General features: G+C 43.4%; 1 long non-coding RNA gene across 1 annotated transcript in view; it reads left to right on the top strand.

The window, feature by feature from the left end:
• Nucleotides 1-20628, top strand: part of LOC107573724 (uncharacterized) — a 21900-nt gene extending 1272 nt beyond the window's left edge. The window contains exons 2-3 of the long non-coding RNA XR_001607559.1: nucleotides 7491-7498; nucleotides 20557-20628. This is a non-coding gene — a long non-coding RNA (uncharacterized lncRNA). The remainder of the gene's footprint in view (nucleotides 1-7490; nucleotides 7499-20556) is intronic.
• The last annotated feature ends 978 nt before the right edge of the window (nucleotides 20629-21606 follow it).

Genomic DNA, 21606 nt, shown 5'->3' with positions numbered 1-21606 from the left:
TATATGTAAGGTTACATGAATGAGTGGTTATGAGTGGTTATACCATAAGCATGCATAAAATAGTCTACAATGCAACACAATGACCTGAAGGATATGTTTGTTCATTCACAGAAAGGTTTCTGGACTATAGAAGAGTCCATTTTGCTGTGCATTATGTGTCTGTCCTATGGAAAATGTAGTGAGAGTGAGGACTCTCAACATGCCATTAGGTCGTGAAATCTATCTGGTCTAGCAAAGGTGTCAGGGTTGCCATAGTAACCAGGGTCCTGGGCCTCGTTCACAGACATCTTGGCACCCAGTATGTTTATTGGGTGAGGGGTCTGTGAATGTTTGTTAATCTAATGAATAATTGATTTGTTAAATCAAATGAAAAATGGTGTGTCTGATTGGTCCAGACGGTACATGTGAAATGACAAAACGTATATGTTTTCCTTTTGAGCTCTGTGTGAAACTATATATAAATAATTTAATTCAGTTGATTCCTTTGCATAGTCACATATTTTCTTTCTGCTGTCAAACTTTTGCTGCAGCAGAAGTGTGTATTCCTGCCTTTTAAATGCATTTAAATGTATTACATTTTTTATAAGGACATCTCTTAATCTTCAGCAGAAAAGGGAATTGCGCTGACTCTTGCGAGAAGTGAATCCAAATGACACTTGCTGACACTCTCCATTGTAGCGAATCAGCTCATGGGGAAATATGAATAATTAATCGCCTTGTTCACAGACAACTTGGAACCCAGTATGTTTATTGGGTGAGGGGTCTGTAAACGTTTGTTAATCTAATGAATAATTTATTTGTTAAATCAAATGAAAAATGGTGTGTCTGATTGGTCCAGATGCTACACCATGTTCCGTGTGATTGGCTGCACACGCTCCAGAGTTAATCTTCCCCATGATTGTGTAGCCTAGTGAACCAAACTGAGAGACCATTTTGAAGGCTCAGGAAACCTTTGCAGGTGTTTTGAGTTGATTAGCTGATTGGCATGTCACAATATTCTAATTTGTTGAGATAGTGAACTGGTGGGTTTTTGTTAAATGTGAGCCAAAATCATCACAATTAAAAGAACCAAAGACTTAATCTACTTCAGTCTGTGTGCATTGAATTTATTTAATACGCGAGTTTTATAATTTGAGTTGAATTACTGAAATAAATGAACTTTTCCACGACACTCTAATTTATTGAGATGCACCTGTAATTGATGTTCAACAAATAAAATACAGATATAAACAAATGATAAAGCTTGGCTTAATGAATATTAGATCCCTTTCTACAAAAAGTGCTTTTTGTAAATGATATGATCACAGATATACATAAATTAGATGTGCTCTGTTTGACAGAAACCTGGCTAAAACCGGATGATTACATTATTTTAAATGAGTCTACCCCCCAACATTACTGTTATAAAAATGAGCCGCGTCCAAAAGGTAAAGGTTGTTGCTACAATTTATAGTAATATTTTCAGTATTTCTCAGAAGTCTGGTTTCAATTATAATTTGTTTGAAGTAATGGTGCTTCATATAACATTATCCAGAGAAACAAGTGTTAATTATAAATCCCCTGTGACTTTGTACTGGCTACTGTATACAGGTCACCAGGGCACCATACAGACTTTATCAAATAATTTGCTGATTTTCTATCTGAGTTAGTGCTGGCTACAGATAAAGTCTTAATAGTTCATGATTCTAATATCTATCTTGATAATGAAAAAGATGCATTGGAATCAGCATTTATAAACATTCTGAACCTCATTGGGGTTAGACAACACATGTCAGGGCTTACTCATTGCTGTAATCGTGCTTTAGATTTAATACTGTCACATGCAATTGATATTAATGGCTTTTAATTCTGCAGCAGAGTGATGAGATCTCGGATCACTATCTAGTCTCGTGTTGTCATGGTTCCTACTGTGAGGAACGAAGTTGCGCAGAGAAGATGGAGAATATCACAATTAGTGATGTTTTATTAACAAATTTTGGGAGGAGCATGCACAGATAATTAACACGGCCAGTCCATCATCAGTAATTACACCATCTATCCAACCAGCACAAGACAGAATCCCCATAAATAATCAAAGCAGCCTTACCTTCATTATCTGTAGTCTTTCAGCATCCCTCCACCACCCCGACTCCTCACCTTCAGCCCGTTCCTACCCCAGCACAGGGAGGAACACCCGGGGGGAGCACTCTAGGTCCGGGCTAAAAGCAGAGCTCGGACCCCTCTCCCCGGACAGGGGGAGTACCCTGGGCTCGAGAGTAATTACCAAGCTCGGAGCCCTCTCCCCGGACAGCACGCCAAATATGCATAACCTTTACTCTGTTTATTATATGTAAGTGTGAACTCGTGAAACTGTCTTTATTTAATCCACAAGGAAGGAAACACAGGGGAGCCAGGAGACACACGTAGCACGAGGAAATTACATTTAAGACAGGATGAAGGACTCAGGAAAACACAGGGCTTAAATAACAAGGAACTAATTGCAACACATCTGAAATCAATGAACAATCAAAACACGGGAGAAACAGGGTCATGGGGAGCACATGGGGAGCAAAGCACAAGACACTGAACACAGGGGCAGACCAAAGGCGTGACATTACCTCCCCCTCCCGGAAGGAGCGTCCACGCGCCACATAACATCCAACTGAGAGGGGGGTGTGCTCTGGAGGCCTCTACGGACAGGTTTACATGGGACGGCAGGCCTCCAGGGCGGTACCGGATCTGGGACCCATGGTGCATCAGGCAGTTCAGGGAGCCATGGCGGAGCAAGCAGACTAGGGAGCCATGGCGGAGCAGACTGTTCAGGGGGTCATGGCGGAGCGGCCTCCGTGGCCTTGGCCTCGGCCCAGCCTCTACGAGAAAATATCAGCCCCTGAGGCCCTCCGTGGGCCTGACGTAGGAGTAGCGGCCCTCCCTGGGCTTGACTCGGGAACTGTGGCCCTCCCTGGGCTTGACGTGGGAACAGGAGTCCTCCTTGGGCTGGACGTTGGGACTGGAGCCCTTTCAGGAGTGGACTCAGGGGCTGGAGCTGACACTGGAGCGGACTCAGAAGCTGGATCCAACACTGGAGCAGACTCAGGGGACTGGGCCCTGTTTCTCCCATGTTTTGATTGTTCACTGATTTCAGGTAATTAGTTCCTTGTTATTTAAGCCCTGTGTTTTCCTGAGTCCTTCGTCCTGTCTTAAATGTCCAAGGGTGTGACATGTGTATACTCCATATATATCTAAAATTCAACTCTTTGTTACAAATATGGTAGAACCATCACTTCTACCATGAAAACTACTTTGCAAATTATCTTCCTGACTTGTCTCAATTCCTCAGCATTTCCAATAGCTCTGAAAAACTTGATGTAACAGAAACTATTGACTCTCTCTCTTCTAGAACTTTAGATACGGCTGCTCCTTTAAGCTTAAAGAAGATTAAGGAAAACAGTCTGACATCATGGTATACGAGTACACTCGTGACTTAACTTGTTAACTAGCACCTGGACGCCGGCGCACTGAACGCTCTTTGTTTGCACGTGTCAATGTTTACGAATAGATTAAATGAAAAGGGACATAATTAATCTTGACAAACTATGTATCATTCTAAAGGTCTAAGCCTCAAGCATCGACTATAGATTGCTGTTTTTCAATGGAAAGCTTATAAAGAATGTATTTGCTAAATTTGTGTAAGCAGTACACATCAAAACATGCATAATCAAAATGAAGTAAATAGCAGATTCATAGTAATAACGAGTCAGAAACACATCCACAGCTGTAAATCCCGGTTTAGTTAGAAAGGTAAGGGTCCACTGAACAACATCCCATTGAGCACTTTTAGTCCAACAAAACTAGAGATACGTGGAATATTGATTATTTTAATTCTGGAGCTCTCTTGTGATGGCTCATGACGGCTCTTCAACATTTTTCATATATGTGTGTGTGTTTTGTGGGGAATATGGCTGTATCTGCATGATTAACATCTATATGACTGCACATCAGCGTGTGATTACTGAGTGTATGACAGCTATCAGTGTGAATGCGGTCTATATGAATAGAGTGTGATTATTGACTATATGGCCGGCCATCTGTATGATTATCATCTGTATGACCGGCCATCAGCATGTGCTTACTGACTGTATGAGCAGCTATCAGTGTGAATGCTGTCTGTCTAGCAATCACAGGATGTACTTGGCATACATAGTTATTTATTTATTTATTTTCTTATTTCTTTTTATTACTCAAAAAATTCTTATTGTTTTCTAGTGATCAAATAAATCACTTATATGATGTATAAGATTATTTCTACTATTTTATAATTGGAAAACTATGCAGTGGTATGTTTAATGACTAAAGTATTTTGTAGAACTATTCAATTCAATTTATAAATATTTTTCCTCAAAAAAGTGTGGGGGGGGGACTAGACATAGTCTCAGAAAAATGGTTACAGGAATCTAATTTTTCATGGTATCTTCTTCAGATTTGAAATAGAAACTCATGAGACATGTGACTTTCAACCCATTAATTTTCTGGATTGCTCCAGGACGGATTTCATGTATTTTTATATGAAATAATAACATAAAAATGAAGTGTGGTACACGCCGGAGCAGAGGTGGAGGCCGCAGGAGGGCACCCTTGGCGACGAGCAGACAGAGGGGCTGCAGCCGGCGGTGGGGTGGAGACAGCAGCAGACCGCCGGGGCAGGATGTGTCGAAACGCCTCCGTCTGCTTCTGCACGGCGGAGAACTGTTGGTCAAAGCCCTCCACCGCTTCGCCGAATAGGCCGGCCTAGGAGATCGGGGAGTCCAGGAACCCACCGTCGAGGGTGGTGAGGACGGAGGAGGCACCAAGTCTGTTTCGGGCAGAAAAAGGTGCCTTCCAAGACTTAGTAACCTCCTCATGCACTTCCGGAAAGAATGGAACCGGAGGCGGCTGCCGACGACCAGCCTGCGCCCCCAGGAACCAATCTTGGATTTCTTGGATTTGTATTATTAGAGCTTTCTGACTCGAGTTCACATGCATTTTCTCAGTCAAGAAATTATTTTTCACATGAGGTGCCGGTGATGATGTTTCTTACGTCCGTTTCGGAGAACCAGAGGACAAATATTTAAATCGATCGCTCAGGCATGGCACCAAAATGAGGCACCGAAATTTGCGTTCTGATTCGGTTCTAGTACATACCGGTTACATAGGTACCGGTGCCATATTGGTACCGGGTTTTGGTACCCAACCCTACATTTGATGCTATCGACCACAAAATTATTTTGAGTAGACTACAACATTATGTTGACATTAGTGGAATTGCATTGTCATGGCTCAAATTTTATTTATCTGACTGTCATCAATACGGAGCAGTGAATGACGAGGTATCATATTGATCACAAGTACAGTATGGAGTACCACAAGGCTCAGTACTGGGAACGTTGCTTTGCACACTTTATATGTTAACCTTGGGAGATATCATCAAGAAACATGGTGTTAGCGTTTACTGTTATGCTGATGATACTCAGCTATATATTTCTCTGCGGCCAGATGAAACATACCAATTCGCAAAACTAACGAAATGCATAGTTGATATAAATACCTGGATGACTTGTGATTCCCTACTGCTTAATTCAGAAGAAAACATTTTTTCCTGAATTTTCAAGTTTTAATTATTGGACCAAAAACCTCAGCATGTAATAACATAAAATAAATAAAGCAAATAAATATAACAAACAAATAAATAAATAAATAAAGTAGCAAATCATTTTGTATTATATATATTTGTTTTCTTTTTATTTATTATACAATTATAAAAAGCAAAAAGGTCTCTAACACAAGTTTGCTCTATTCTTTTTCTATTCTCTGTTTCTATTCTACAGATACTCAAAAAGTGTACTTAAGTACAATACTCAAGTAAATGTACTAAGTTACTGTCCGCCTCTGGTGATAATTGAGATGACTCCCCATTTAAATGAACAATGTGGTAGCGATCGGACAGGTAGGATCTAAACCATCTTAAAGCCTGCCCTTGGATACCTGTATAGTTTTGTAATCGATCTATGAGTATGTCATGATCTATAGTGTCAAACGCAGCACTGAGATCAAGTAAAACTAGCAATGAGATGCAGCCTTGGTCTGACGCAAGAAGCAAGTCATTTGTAATTTTAACAAGTGCAGTTTCTGTGCTATGGTGGGACCTGAAACCTGACTGAAATTCTTCATAGAGGTAATTTTTTGCAGAAAGGAGCACAATTGAGCAGACACAACTTTTTCTAAAATTTTAGACATAAAAGGAAGATTTGAGATGGGTCTGTAATTTGCCAGTTCACTAGGATCTAGTTGTGGTTTCTTAATAAGAGGCTTAATAACCACCAGCTTGAATGGTTTTGGGACGTGACCTAAAGACAATGACGAGTTAATAATATTGAGAAGCAGTTCTTCTGCTACAGGTAACAACTCTTTCAGTAATTTAGTGGGTACAGGATCTAACAGGCATGTTGTTGGTTTAGATGCAGTGATAAGTTTATTTAGCTCCTCCTGTCTTATAGTTGTAAAGCACTGCAGTATATCTTTTGGTGCGATGAATGAAGCTGAAGTAGAATCTACATTTGTTATTGTATTTCTGATGTTATCTATTTTATCGGTGAAGAAATTCATAAAGTCATTACTATTAAACTGTGAGGGAATATTTAGATCGGGTGCCGTATGGTTATTTGTTAATCTAGCCACTGTGCTAAATAAAAACCTTGGATTGTTTTGGTTATTTTCTATAAGTTTGTGGATATGCTCGGCCCTGGCAACTTTTAGAGCCTGTCTATAGCTGGACATACTGTTTTTCCATGCAATTCTAAAAACTTCCAAGTTAGTTTTTCTCCATTTGCGCTCAAGAAAGAGAGATAAAGGCTCCTGCGGGAGCAGGTACTGCTGCGGCAGTGGGAAATACAGATAAAGGCTCCTGCGGGAGCAGTCACTGCTGCGGCAGTGGGGAAAAACAGATACTCTCCTGCGGGAGCGGGGTGTTGCTGGGGTGGAGATGGGGAGTGGAGATGAGCCACTATGGGTGGATTTGGTGGTGTTAAAAGGGATGGCTATGGTGGGTCTGGAGTTGGAGTGAACAGCGAAGGACTGGCATTAAAGGGGTCGGCTGATGAGGGTTCAGTGAGCGTCTTTGATATGGAAGCAGTCTGATCGAATGTTGCTCTTGAAGGCCTTTTTTTATTATTAAGTAGAGCGGTGAGGGAGAGGAGCAGGGGCCGCGATTGTCAGCTGAGGCAGCCTCATGCTTAAATCAGCCTCTGGGCTAGTGTCTGCTATGGGAGCTGGAGGCCACTGAGCAGGAAAAGGGGCTATTAATAACGGGAGGAAAAGACTCAGATATGTGGGCCTGTGTTGCAAGTGGGGGCAGTAGGTCACGGGAAATGAGTGGGGTTCCTGAAGAGTCTGTGTAGCCTGCACCGCTAGCGGAGGCAGCCTCACGCTTGGGTCGGCTCCGGGAGTGTTTGCAGAAGAAAAGGGGGGGCAAAGAGGGGGAATGGTGGGCATCAGGGACTGCGCCATTAGCAGGGGGGGTGGAGAGGGGGAATGTGATGTCCTGAAGAACCTGTGTAGCCTGCACTGCTAGCGGAAGCAGCCTCACGCTAGCGTCTGCTTAATGGAGCTGGAGGCCGCTGAAAAAGGAAAGGTTTAGAAGTAGCAGAGGGAAAGACTGGGATGTAAGGGCTTGTGGTGCAAGTGGAGGCAGCGTCATGCTTGCTTCAGCTGCGGGCCGCGGGAAAGGAGAGTGGTTTGTGACATTTGACTGGAAATGTTGAAATGCCAGAGTAGCCTGCAGTGTTGCCAATCTAGCAATTTTGATGCTAGATTTAGCAACTTCTCAGACCACCCTAGCAACTTGATCTCCAAAGCACATAGCAACAAATTTAGCCATTTAAAATTTTATTTGGCAACTTTTAGCATCTTTTAAAAGTGATAAAATGCCTAAAAAAGACATGTATTTTCCTCTTAACCACTCAAAGAAGAAAGTACTGTAAAGCATCGGCTAGATACTTAGAGAGAGGTGCCTAGCAATACATATCACGTGTGAATTAGGTTGTTAGTTATGCTTGTTCAATAAAAATGTATTTATGATACACCTTAGTTGTTAGTTTGTGCCTATAATTGTTAATCATTTAGGTACATAGTTGAACTTATTTCTCGAAAATCAATCTTTTGAATCCGTGTATCTGAGTGAAATGTGTAATTTAAAATAGTTAAAAATTACAGTAAAATTAATTCAGAAAATCTGAGTCATTTCGTGTTTGCATCATGGTTACAAAATGACATCAACACCCTGTTATGTCACAAAGTAGTTTAATGACTTGTAGCAACAAACGACCTGCCTTTTAGTGACTTTACCTAAAATTAATTTGCAACCCGGCCTGTGCCACTAGCGGAGGCAGCCTCACGCTAGCATCTGATACAGGAGCTGGAGGCCCGGCTGCATACGACGCTGCGGCTAGAAGAGCCGCGGGGAAAGGTTGAGCTGAAGCGGGAAGCGAGTGAGGCTTTGCTGCGGTGAGATCTGGGGTGCGGCCCAGGCGCATTGAAGGCCTGCCGCTGCGACCAAGCGCTTAAGGAGAGCCGGGTCTGGGGGGTGATGGTGGTGTCGAGCGAGGTGAGTTCGGGGCCTTGCGAGCTTTGCTTGAAATATTGTCTGCTCTGCTGAGTGGACTTAGGAGCGAGGTTGGCTGATTTCAAGGTGACGAATAGATTGTACAGATACGCTTTGTATTAATTCCTCCGTGAGAACGGTGCATCGGAATTAATCAGTGTTAGCCTCAGGCTTAAATACTATCCACTTTCCGATCTGAGGAATTGTTGGCATGGCCAAATTATACGAGGATGCAGGAGAAGTTGGAAGTCTCACCAGTGGAGGTGAGGTTAAGCCTCAGCGTCGTGGAGAGCATGTGGCTGGTCGAGCAGAGCAGCGGCCGCGATGAAGCCTGGTGCTCGGCGGCGGTGTCTGAGAAGGAGTGATCCTGGGGCCGGCAAATTGCGGCGGAGGATCCGAAAAATACCCAGTATAGGTCTCTTCGTTGGACAGGAAATTGGGTCTGTGGTAAAATGGAAAAAGGAGCGAACCGAATGCTGAAAGACTAGAGAGAATGAAGGTAAGGCTGCTATGATTATTTATAGTGGTTCTCTCTTGTGGTGGTTGGATAGATGATGATTACTGATAGTGAATTGGCCAGGTTGATTATCTGCGCATGCTCCTCCTGAAATTTGTTAATAAAACATCACTTTTCTATCTCCACAAGTGCATCTATTATGTTGCATTGTTTATCTAAAAGTGCACTTTTCAAATCTAGCTAAAAACCTACGTGTTTACTGTTTCACACAATTTACTGTTTCACAATAAATTGATAAATAACTTAATTTCCGTGTCAATCATGATAATTTTTACCTCGAACAATGCGCTGTCACTTTAATTCAGCGCGTGCAGCACAGCAAAAATAGACTTGGTGCGGAAACGGTCGCTGCAGTGTTGCAGACTCGCCGCTGGAATGCACCGACGGACCGCTACCGCGTACAGTGTGAAATATCTAATCTGTTAACATGGGTGCGGAAAAAAATACACACTGCATACACACTGCAGACGGAGTATGTGTGAAACATGCGTAACACTTGATGGCTGCTCTGTTAATTCTTCGTCATCAGTTAGGAACCTAGGTGTGCTGTTTGATAGCAATCTTTCCTTTGAAAACCTTGTTTCTAGCATTTGTAAAATTTTTCCATTTTAAAAATATATCTAAATTACGACCCATGCTCTCAATATTAAATGCAGAAATGCAGTCATGCATTCATGACTGAAAGGTTAGATTATTGTAAGGCTTTATTGGGTGGTTGCTCTGTGCGCTTAATAAAACTCCAGCTGGTCCAAAATGCAGCAGCTAAAGTTTTTATTAGAACCAGGTAGTACGGCCATATTAGCCTAGTTCTGTCAATTCTGCACTGGCTCCCTATTGAACATCGAATGCATTTTAAAATCTTGCTAATAACTTATAAAGCCCTGAATGTTTTAGCTCCTCAATACTTGAGCGAGCTCATATCGCATTATTGTCCTTCACGTCTGCTGCAATGTCAAAACTCATTTTGATATGCCATTTGATAATACCTAGCATATCAAAATCAACTGTGGGCGGCAGATCCTTTTCCTATTTAGCACCCAAACTCTGGAACAAACTACCTAACATTGTTTGGGAGGCAGACACACTCTGTCAGTTTAAATCTAGATTGAAGACCCATCTCTTTAACCTGGCATACACATAATACACTGTCGCATTTCTATAATTCAAATCGGTGGGGGGTGGGGGTGCTGGGGTGTTCAAGAGGGGCACCTCAGCCAATGAGGGCAGAGGGGGAGTGGCTCTAGCCATTGGATCACCCCCATGTGCACAGCCCTGGGATGATGTAATAAGCATCATATTCCTTTAGGCAGACGTGGGTCAGCTGAGAATTAGATGATGCAAACATGACTAATGTGACCTGCCAGAACTAACGCTATGCTTGATTTCAGCTTTTTGGTTTAACCCTATCTTCATTTTATAGATGACTTTTGTGTTCTCTGTGTGACAATTAGCTCCAGTCTTGTCTATAGTGTAATACACAATAATGCCTTTATGTCAACTAGATGCGCCCCAGAGACGGATCCCCTGCGAAGACCTCATCACCTCTACAACCACGGGAACCAGACAAGTCCTCTGCACCTGTATTGCAGCCTGGAATTAAACCACGCCATACTGGTTTCGTCTGGCAAGAGGAGAATTGGCCCCCCAACTGAGCCTGGTTTCTCCCAGTGTGTTTTCTCTATTTCTGTCACAGATGGAGTTTTGGTACCTTGCCACTGTTGCCTTTGGCTTGCTTAGTTGGGGATGCTTGACGGATTGCACAGACACTATTGGAAGAGAGCTGAACTGGATGATGACATCATTGAATCGTCAATTAAATACAGAGTTTTGACATGAAACTCTAGATGGCGCAGTCCGATAGATCTAACTCAATCTGACCTAATGACATCATTATCACATGGCACAGCTGATTGGTTCTCTCCTGTATCGGTAGCCAATGAGCTTGCTGGTCAACATTCAAATATATGGCTAGTGCTTGCCATAGCAGTTGCAGCTTGCTTCAGAACAGCGAAATCAATGCTAAGAAAATCTAAGATAAGTGAATGCTCTTCTAATCCATATTGCTATGTGTATTGCATGGTGTAAGGAATTTTAGCTCAGGTTTTCGGAGGGAATCGAATCTGAAGATTCAAAATGTATAACTTACACTTCATCAACTATTCGTCCAGCATCTAGTAGAATTTAGTGTATCTTACCAACTTTGTTTGTACTACTCCGTGGCCAACGATGATAATACAAGATTGGTATTTGTGTTAACTATGAGCAAGGTAACAAGATATGGGCAAAGTTTTAACTTTAAAATACACAACACAAGACACTGCTTATTTATAATAAATCCAGAATTTATTTGAGCTACTCTAAGGACAGGAACTAAACTAATGAAAACACAAACATATGCACACACACATACAGTTTACAAGATGAGAGTTAACAGGGTTGGACTGAAGTCCCAAAATTCTAGCACTTGTTACTAGTTCTTAGATCGCAACCTGAGAGAATCACAAAGCAGAGATTTGTCTTATCTTTACTGCTTAAGATCACTTCACACCAGTTCAAGAGATGAAGCTTTGTTTGTTAACTTGCGTTTCGGTGAAAGCTGAGTGGGGTTTCCTCTGTGGCTTGTCTGAGGGAGTCCCGGCGTTGCTGATTGGCTGGTAATCTTCCTTGATGATGTCTTTTTGGGAGAGCCCTCGTGGTGAATGGTTGATTGCCTTGTGATGTAGGAGCTTCAGAAGTCGGTTGCCTTAGGTACGGAGAGTGATTCTTGAAGTTCTTCTGAGAGTTTCTTTGCTTATAAATTAACCTAATGTTCTGCCAGTCACGTTGGGAACATCCTTGCCAGATTTTGTTAATACTTCTATAAAGTGCCTTACAACGAACACTGTTTATAATACCGGATTTTCCTGCACAACAATATTTTGGAAATAAAACAAGCTTTCATTCAACATCAAATATCAGGTATCTTGCATACACCTTAATACATTTTATCTGCTAAAAGTGGTATAATGCATAGATGAAAATTCACAGATTACATTAAACATATCAAGCATATAAAAGACATAAAACACATTATTTGTGGATACATTTGCACTACTTATGATGAGTTTTTAAATGATTGTCTGTTGAACATCGTCCATGCAACTTCTGGGTTTCTTTGTTGCAATAAAAAGAGCGCATCTCTTTTGGAATGCAGGGTGTGAGGGGAATCATCTGTTCCCGAGGTCAAGGAGGTCACTCTGTGGAGCTCTGGTGAGCTTCCCGTTCAAAGTGTCACAGTAAATCTATCTCTTTCTGTTTATTTGATTATCGATTTATGCTGAAGCTAGTCATGAGATAACACTGAAGCTCTGTTGCTTAAATGGTTTCAGACAGAGGTTGATTGAGTCACGCTATCACGGTTCTTTAGATTCGTTGTTTTTGCAGGCCTGGAGCTTGTCCTGTGAATCGCCCTCTTCCTGTGTCATACATGGGTGTGAGCGAAGCTTGGTCAGCAGTGTAAGGAATTTAACTCTTTTGAATTTTACAATGAAATTAATTATTCAAAAGACCTGATTAGAACTGATTTTAAATTTGATAGTTTACACTGTATCAACGACTCGTCCAGCGAGACATTAACGTCCGTGTATATTAACAATTTGAATATTTGTATTTTCCCTGGCCACGGGTTAATACATGATTTTAATAAGTTATAAGCTACGAGCTAGGTAACGTGATCTTGGCAGAGTTTTAACTTTACAAAATTTCACGACACCAGACAATACTTCTTTATAAATGAAACTAGAATTGATTGGCTATTCTAGATTACATTAAACTAAGCTAAAACACACACACACACACACACACACACATACAGTTCTGAAGAATGAAAGTTAGCGGAGTTTGTATGAAGTTCCCAAAGTTCTAACTCGTTTTCCATGAGTTCTTTTAAATTCATCCTGAGAGAGCCACAAAGCAGAGATTTATCTTACGTTTACTGCTAAAACTCAGTTCACCAGTTCAGCAAGAGATGAAAAGATTTTGCCTGGTACTTGCATTACAAGCCACAGTTCTAGAGAGCGAGAGAGAGAGCGTGAGCGAGCGAGCCACGAGGGCTTTGTGTCCATTTTTAAGCAGGCTGACTTTGGTCCGCCCCACGACGTGATCTTCCAATCGGACGCTGTTGCAGGGCTTAGCCACGCCCTGTGTGGTTCCTTTTTCGTGCACAAGTCACATGCTCCCGTGGGGAGTATTTCTGGAAGTTTTAAATAACTTCTGATAAAAGTATTATCACCAGAGAATGATACCGAACATAAAATTTTCACTAACACCAATGTTCAGCGAATAAAACAAGCTTTCATTCAAGCTCAATATCGGGTAGTTTGCATACACATTAATAATCTTAATTACTAAAAGGGGTTATAAAACATTGGTTAAACTTGCACCGATTACAGGAAACACATCAAACATATATAAGACATAAAACATATTATTTGTGAATATATTTGCCCCTTTTATACTTTTTAAATGATTGCCTTTTGAATTATCTGTGTAAGTCTGCGTTTCCTCTGTTAATAGAGAAAGGAAGGGAGGGAAGAAGGTGGTCAAAAGTCATGTGGTAGTCACGTATAGATCCCGTGTTTGCAGGCCTGAGGGCATCAGTTACTATAGTCATCCTTTTCCTGTTGGATATAATAGTTCCATTCATTGGCGGTCACAAGACATCATGAGGTATCTATAGGTTATAGTTCTGATACAAAAGATCTCTGTGTTATCTCCTGATTGGATTAGTTTTCATCACTCCTCTGAGTAGATGAGACAAGACTGACAGGAAGTCGACCCAGAATATGGGAGTCATGTGATGGGGTGATTAGTTTAGACCTCATGATGGTTTGATTCAATGGCATATCAGTGTCCGTCCATATTTAGAAATCCTACATATATCCCCCTTTTGCTCGGTGAGGTTCCCATTGCGAACGTCAGCGGGCACTGGAACAAGAGGCAGAGAGAACAGACACACACAAGACACAAACAACATCTCCATCACTGACTGAATCCTGGTGCAGGGTAATTTGGGAATGATCAGGTTAGAAACTTGAGAAGACGTAGGGGTGCATTATTTAGGATTACTTGTAATTGGGTCATTTAGATCGCTCTAATTGTCAGAGGTTCGTAATCTCAATCAGGTTTATTGAGTTGTCAGGTTCAGGTCACCAGGTTGGTACAGCAGGTGTAACGGTAGTGTCATTTGTCGCCCCGTCATCATCTCGAACGGGGGTACTCCGGTAGACCGGTGAGGGGTGGCCCTGACGACCATCAGTACCAGAGGAAGCTTAGTATCCCAATCCTTTTGGTTGGTGGACACATACTTCTTCAACATGACACATGACCACTGTCCTGTTGACTCGTTCCACTTCACCTGAGGAAATTGGGTGATGGCTTATATGGAGCTTGGCCTGTATACCCAGGAGTTTTCACACTTCCTGCATGACTTCGGCGGTGAAGTGGGTTCCTCGGTCAGATTTAAAGGCAGTCCGAACCTTGAGAAGATGTGGTTCATCAAAAGGCAGGCTGTCGTTTCTGCTGTATCGTTGGGAGCTGGGAGACACTCTACCCATTTTGTGAATTCGCAAACCACAGTGAGGAAGTATTTGTTACCCTGTGTTGACCATGGTAGGGGTCCCACCCAATCTATTTGGAGGTCCGACAATGGGAAGGTCATTCCTTTCCATTGCAGTGGTGCTTGGTGGTTTGGATTAGCCAGTTGGAACTGGCAACACACCAGGCATCCTTTTTACGTACTCCGCCACGTCTTGCTGCATGCCAGGCCAGTATGCTACTTGCTTGAGCGTTTCGTAGGTGGCCTTGGTGCCATGGTGTCCAGCGCAATGTGAATTGTGGGCGTGTGTCAGCATAATCCCCCTTTGGCCCTGAGAAACTATGAGCTTTGGCGCAGTGAGGGGCTTAGGAGGGTGGTTGGGAGGGCAGGAAATGTCCAGGACTCTCCGTGTAATGCACCTGCTATGGCGAGGGCATCGGTTTGGTCATTGAGATCTTCGTCTTGTCCTGGTTGACGTGAGTGGCCTCGGACCTTTTTCCAATAAACAATCATGTCATGTTCAGTGACAATGGCATCGCATACTTGGAAGAGTTCCTGATGTTTGACAGGCTTGTTGTTAGCTGTCTTGAATCCATTCTGTTTCCATCCAGCTAGATGGCATGTGAAGCTTAGACGGGCGTAGTTCGAGTCGGTACAGATGAGGAGTTCTTTGATGTTGTGGGATGCAGCAAATTGTAGGGTGATGAGGATGGCTGCTATTTCTGCATATTGCAATGAGTGAGGGCCTAGTTTGAATTGTTGCGAAGGGCAAGGGTCATTGTTGAGCCAGACCACTCCCGCTCCAGCTTTCAAATTGCCCCGTTGATTGTAGGAGCAGCCATCGATATATGCTGTGGGCATCCTTTCCCACACATTCTCCTCGAAGTACCTGTGGTTTGTCAGTTGTGGCGCTAACGGTTCTTTGGGTTCTGCTGCTGTGTGCAGCATGTCCGTTGAACCGTTCTGGCAGGCTAGCCCGTTTCCTAGATATGACCTTGTCTTTGTCATGGAGCTGGTACAGGCCTGCACTGAGGCAGTGATTGGAGAATCCAATGTCCAGATAGAACTCTTTTCCTGGGTCTGGGTAGGCCAGGCATTGGGCCGAGCACAGACATCGTTTGAGCTCGCTCATAGCTGTGTCCTGGGCTTCCGACCAAACGAAGGGTTCGTCCTTTCTCAGGAGGGAGGTTAGTGGTCGTGCGATGTCAGCGTAGTTTTCAATGAATTGTCTTGAATAATTGCACACTCCCAGAAAGCTTCGTAGCTCAGAAGTGTTAGTTGGTGTCTTTATGTTTTGGATTGCTTGGGTGCGACTGGACTGTGGTTCGATGCCGTCTCGTCCGATAAGCAGGCCGATGTAGGTCACTTTGGTTTTGCACCATTGTCCTTTGTGGAGGGCGATCTTTGCTCCTGCTGTTGTCAGCTGGTTCAGGACGTGATTGATATCTTTGAGGTGGTTTGCCACATTTGAGCTTTTCAGAAGAACATCATCCACGTAAACAAGGTTGCCTCTCGTTCTGGCATCAGGGCATGATTTGTTCAGGAAGATGTTGAATTCTGCTGGTGAGTTGACATAGCCAAAGGGGCACCGTGTGAAGGTGTATTGTCGATTGCCAAAGGTGAAAGCCAGCTTGTGTTGGTCATCGGGGTGGACAGGGATTGTCCGGAACCCGGAGGTGACGTCCAGTGTGGAAAGGATCGTCGAGCCTTTGATTTTTGGAATTTCTTGATCCAACTGGGTCATAGGCCATCGTGACAAGGGTACTTGCTGGTTCAACTTGCGATAGTCGATAGTGTGCCACCATTTGCCGTTGGGCTTTAGAACTGGCCATATCGGGGCAGAGTACATGTTGTTACAGGGCCAGATGACCCCCTTTTCCAGCATGGAGTCAACAATTTCTTACACTGGCTCATATGACGCTATTGGAATCTTGTATTGTTACACAAATGTGGGTGGTGCATTTAGGCTTGTCGGGATGTGTACACTGTGGATATTGGTCAAGCCACAGTCCAGGGAGTCCTTTGCGAAGGAGTCCTTGTACTTGTACAGAACCTCTTTTGTCGGGATGCGCACACTGTGGATGATGGTCAGGCCACAGTCCAGGGAGTCCTTTGCGAAGGAGTCCTTGTACATGTACAGAACCTCTTTGAGTCCTTGGCGATCTGCTTCCTTGTGGAGGGCATCCGCCTCACTCAGGATCTGTTGGATTTGTGCACCGAACCCGGTGTAGGGTTCCTCCATGGTTGAGTCATTCAAGGGGCTCTGTGCCTTGATGGTCACCTGTGCAGGTGATTCTGTCACGGGCTGTGTTGAGACAGTGTAGACTGCGAGGTGAGTGTCGTCTGTTATTTCTGATCGGCAGATGCTCTCTCTGGGCACTAGCAGAATAGAAGTAATGGCAATGGTTTCATTGGGTCTTGTGAACATTACTGTGTCATCATATTCATCTGACATTAGCTAGACTGGTATGTGGGGTAGAGGCTCATGGACTTGCGTCCATATCTTTAGTTGCTTGAAGTCAATTAAGGGTTCAAAGCGATTAAGTAGCTCTTTTCCAATGAGGAGTGGATACGTGTTGAGTGGTGAAACGTGTACTGGGTGAACGAGGTCCATCAGTCCCACAGTTAGGTGAATTGGGGCCATATGTTTTAGCTGTAGGCCTGTGTGGGAATATGCTTGAAGGTTCAGCTCCTTTGAAGTTTGAGGGTGCTATTAGACCTCTTTGTTCTTTCTTGGACTTCTTCAAGGAGTTCAGTTGACATTAGAGTGATGTCGGCTCCTGTGTCAAGAAGAGCTTCGACTTTGATGTGGCGTTCGATGATGATGGAGAGGTAAAACTATCTTGCTATACCTTTCTCAATGAGGTCGCCCAGTAGTTGAGGGACTGGAGTTTGGGATGAGACAGGTAGGATGTCAGGACTGATCTGGTGTTCATCGGAGGAGTGGCAGACGACCAAGACAGCACTTTGAGGAACTTCAGTGGTTTCATCAGCAGGTGTTTGTTGGACGCTACTGTGATCTGACGCATCAGGTGTTGGGTCAGTTTCTGACTGTTTTGCTAGTTGTTCAGGTAGGATTTCTTGTCCATCTGAAGTTACGGTTCTCTGTGGCTCGCTGCCTTCTCTTCCTGCTGCTAGTCAGGCTGACTCTGGTTTCTCTTTATTTTCCCACTTCTGGTCCTCCTCCTTTCGGTGGAAGAAATCTTTCATCATCGTCTCCATCAGTTCTTGTGAGTCGAAACACTGTAGTGTATTTTGTTCTTGTGTGGATTCAGTTTGAGCTCGGTCAGCTTGGAATCTTTGCGAGTTCCTTCGTTGATTCCTTGGACTGGTTGCTCCAGGGTGTGTTTGTCGTTTTCCCTTGGAGGTTCCGTTGGATTCCCACGAGCCTTTTCCTCTTGAGTTTCCAAATGAGTTTGGCTGATTCCATGATGTGTCCCATTGATTCCAATGTCTGGATTGGTCCCAAGATTTTCCCCAGTGACGTCCAGGTGAGTGTTGTCGTCCACGCAGTCCATCCCAGCGGTTGTTCTTCTGTTTAGGTCGGGTACCAGCGTGGGAGTCCCGTTCTCTGTTGGACGAGGGTGTGTTCCACTCTTTGTGTGGTGGCTTGGCATAGTCTTGATGTTGGGCGCCCTCGAGAGCCAGCTCCTGACTTTGAGTGTTGAAGTCAAGAACTGCTGTGGGTTTGGCGCCATTTTCTGAGGCCATCTTCTGTTTGCCGTAAGCTTTATGAGCCAAGACTCGCAACTGTTGAGCATTCGTTGTTCGCGGACTTGCGAGAACGCCAAGATGGTGGCTTACTCCAGGATGGAGGTTTCTCAGGAAGAGAGCTTTGAAGTTCAGATCATCTTCCATGTCCGGTTCATTGCGAGTTCCGAAGTACGCACGTCTGAGTCGGCTGTAGTAGGCTTGAGGAGATTCATGACGTCCTTGTGTCGTCTCCAGGGCAGCCACTAGTCCTTGTTCTGACTCAGGGTTGGCAAATTCTTTAATGAGGGCTTCTCGGAGCAGGTGGTAATCAGTTTTTGTGTGAGCAGGCTGCCGGTCTAGGAAGCTGGGCGCTTCAGGGCTGAATGTTGTTCGGAGCAAATAGAGTCTATCTTTGTCAGTGACATTGGGTCTCATTTCCAGATGGAAATCGACGTCTTGCAGATAAGCTTGGACATCCTAGCTACCTGGCACACTTGGAGTGAATTTGCCAATGTTTCTGGTGAGCTTGTTGAGGTCTATGAGGTCCAAGCCATGCGATGATCTGTGGCTGGCTGGAGCAAGTTCTTTTAGCTTTGTCGTGAGGTAAAGTTCTTCAGAGGGAGCTGGTGAATGTTTCGATACTGCCCCCTCCCCCTTTTGTTCACGTGTCAGTTGAGGAACAGGTGACCCTGGTCCTACTTGGCAGGGGTGAGACTGGTGCCCGTCGTGTCTTTGTAGGCCCAGGGCGCAGCTCGTAGGCATGTCTGAGTTCCTCTCTGATGTTGTCGGACTTCTCTTTGATGTAGCCCAGCTGTAGTGTTAGGCGACTGATCTCATTTCTTGACTCATCCAGGTGAGTTTCAAGGGCTTTAACTCAACCATTCTTGTCTCTGAAGTCGGCCTTTGCCTTTTCCAGGAGCTGTTCTGCATATTGTAGCTTGTTGGAGAGATCAGCGTAGTCAGCCTTGCCTTGTTCCATTTCTTGGGTAGTAGCTGCTAGGGTCTCTTTTAGCCTAGTGATCTCCTCCTCAGCGCCTTGTTCCACTTCATCAGGCCCTTCCTGTCGTTCCTGAGCCTCCAGTTCTAGCTGCTCGACGCGTTGTTGTGTACGTGTTAAATCCTGCTGGAGATGGGCGGCGTGCCTGTCGCTCAGCTTGAGGGTGGCAATGAGTGTGTGGCTTAAGAAGCTGGTGATCTTTGCTAATTCTTTGTGACTGTAGCTCTGACTTGGGTCTTGTCTCATGAGGCTTGCTATGTTGTCATGCAGCTGGTCCTGTGTCTGATGCCTCAGTGTTTCAGTGGCCTTAGGTAGGAGGCTGTTGGTTGCAACACTTAGCCATGTCTCGAGGTCCTCCCAGTGGCCAATAGAGTCTGTTGTGCGAGACATGTTTTGGCACAGTGAGGGAGATCTAGAACCTAGACTGACACAGACCTTGAGGAAGAGAAAACAAAACAAACAAGGCAAAACAGAGGTGTAAGTGTGCAATATCAAGTGTGGTTTGACGGTGAGTGTGTAAGGGACAGGTGAGTGCAGCTCTCAGCGACTGTGATCCTCTGGTGGGCGTGCTTCTAATTTGTAGTCTCTGTGGGGAAAATTAGTAAGCACACACAGGTAGCACAGCTAGAGAACAGAGGGAGAAAAGAAAAATAACAAACAAAGCAAGGAACAGAATAGTATTTGGCTGCTTCCAATTTTCCTGTAAAAGAAAGTTTTTTTTTTTTGTAAAGTAAGAAAGTTAATGGTAAGATGAAAGTGAAAGACAAAACAACAAAATACCCTTTTCTGGTAGCAGAATTAGTATAATTAAATTATCTTCTCTTTTCCCTTTTGGTTAAGTTTGAAATGGTTGAAATGGTGTTCGGAAATGGGGATTTCTAAATACCAGGACTGTGATTGTTATTAAAATTCCTCCGGGTGAAGGAAAAACAATAAAAATTATAGTATTGGGTTTTTAGTTGTTAAGATTGACACCGTCCACCAATTAGATCGTTCCTAGATGCGTGTTCAAATTTTGGTGGATGCCTATCAGTCCTCTTAGCTGTGAAGGGTTTCACAAGAGAGTGGAAGGTAAATGGAAGACAATTTTGAAACGATGTTCTCAAGTTTCACAAATACCTGTTCAATTGCTAAAGTTCTCTGCTTTATGATTTTCACAGGCAAAATCCCAGCAAACAGCCGCAGTAGTCAACTCAGAAGAAAACAGCCGAGAGAGAGAAGAAGAAGGAGAGAGAAGTTTTGCTCCCAAATGTTAGGAAGAATGACAGGGTGGTGGCGCTGTTAAATTGATACACCTATGCCAGGGGTGGCGAACGTCGGTCCTGGAGAGCTGCAGCCCTGCAGAGTTTTGCGTCAACCCTAATCAAACACACCTGAACAAGCTAATCAAGGTCTGAAGGGTTACTAGAAAGCTACAGGCAGGTGAGTTTTAATTAGGGTTGGAGCTGTACTCTGCAGGGCTGCGGCTCTCCAGGACCGGAGTTCGCCACCGCTGACCTATGGGGTTGGTTTTGCTGTGTTAGCATGATAAAACTAACTTAACCTAAGTGCTGAGGAAAACCCTAATTTTTCTTTTGGGGTTTTGCCACTAACAGACTAAATTAAATAACTGAAGGAGAGAGGAAAGAAGGCCTAACAGGTAGACACAGAACTTAATTGCAAATGAAATCAGAATTTCAAGTAAGAAATGGTATTTCCTGGTTAAAATGTAATGATGTTATCATTAAAATTGATGAGAGCAATTACATTTAAAATTAAGCAATAATTACCTTGAAGTAGGGTAACCCAACCCTGATGAGCTACAGATGAAATTAAATATTTCAGAGCATTATTGACAGTTAAGGATTAAAATCTTAATGATGTTTGTCATTAAAATTATCAGAGCAATTACAATTGAACTGATCAGCAAATATTGTTGCAATATGGAAACAGGAACTGTAATTAATTATTGACTGAAATTAAAATTTCAAATTTGTAATTAATTGTGAAATTAAATTAGAAACTTTGAATCCCTAAAGATAGCAAGTTATTAATACCCACTGATGTTCCTACAATCATAAGGGCAATTATAATTAGCTTAATCCGTACCATCCCAATTACTTACGAATGCAATCAAAAATTTCAGAGCCCTATTGATAGTTAATGATTAAAAATTCTAATGTTGTGGTCATTAGATTATAACAGCAATTTATAATTAAATGAATCAGTAC

This window comes from Sinocyclocheilus grahami, unplaced genomic scaffold (assembly GCF_001515645.1).
Source record: "Sinocyclocheilus grahami isolate Dianchi unplaced genomic scaffold, SAMN03320097.WGS_v1.1 scaffold2016.1, whole genome shotgun sequence".
In the NCBI taxonomy this organism is placed as follows: domain Eukaryota; kingdom Metazoa; phylum Chordata; class Actinopteri; order Cypriniformes; family Cyprinidae; genus Sinocyclocheilus; species Sinocyclocheilus grahami.
This window is presented reverse-complemented; position numbering and strand designations above follow the sequence as displayed.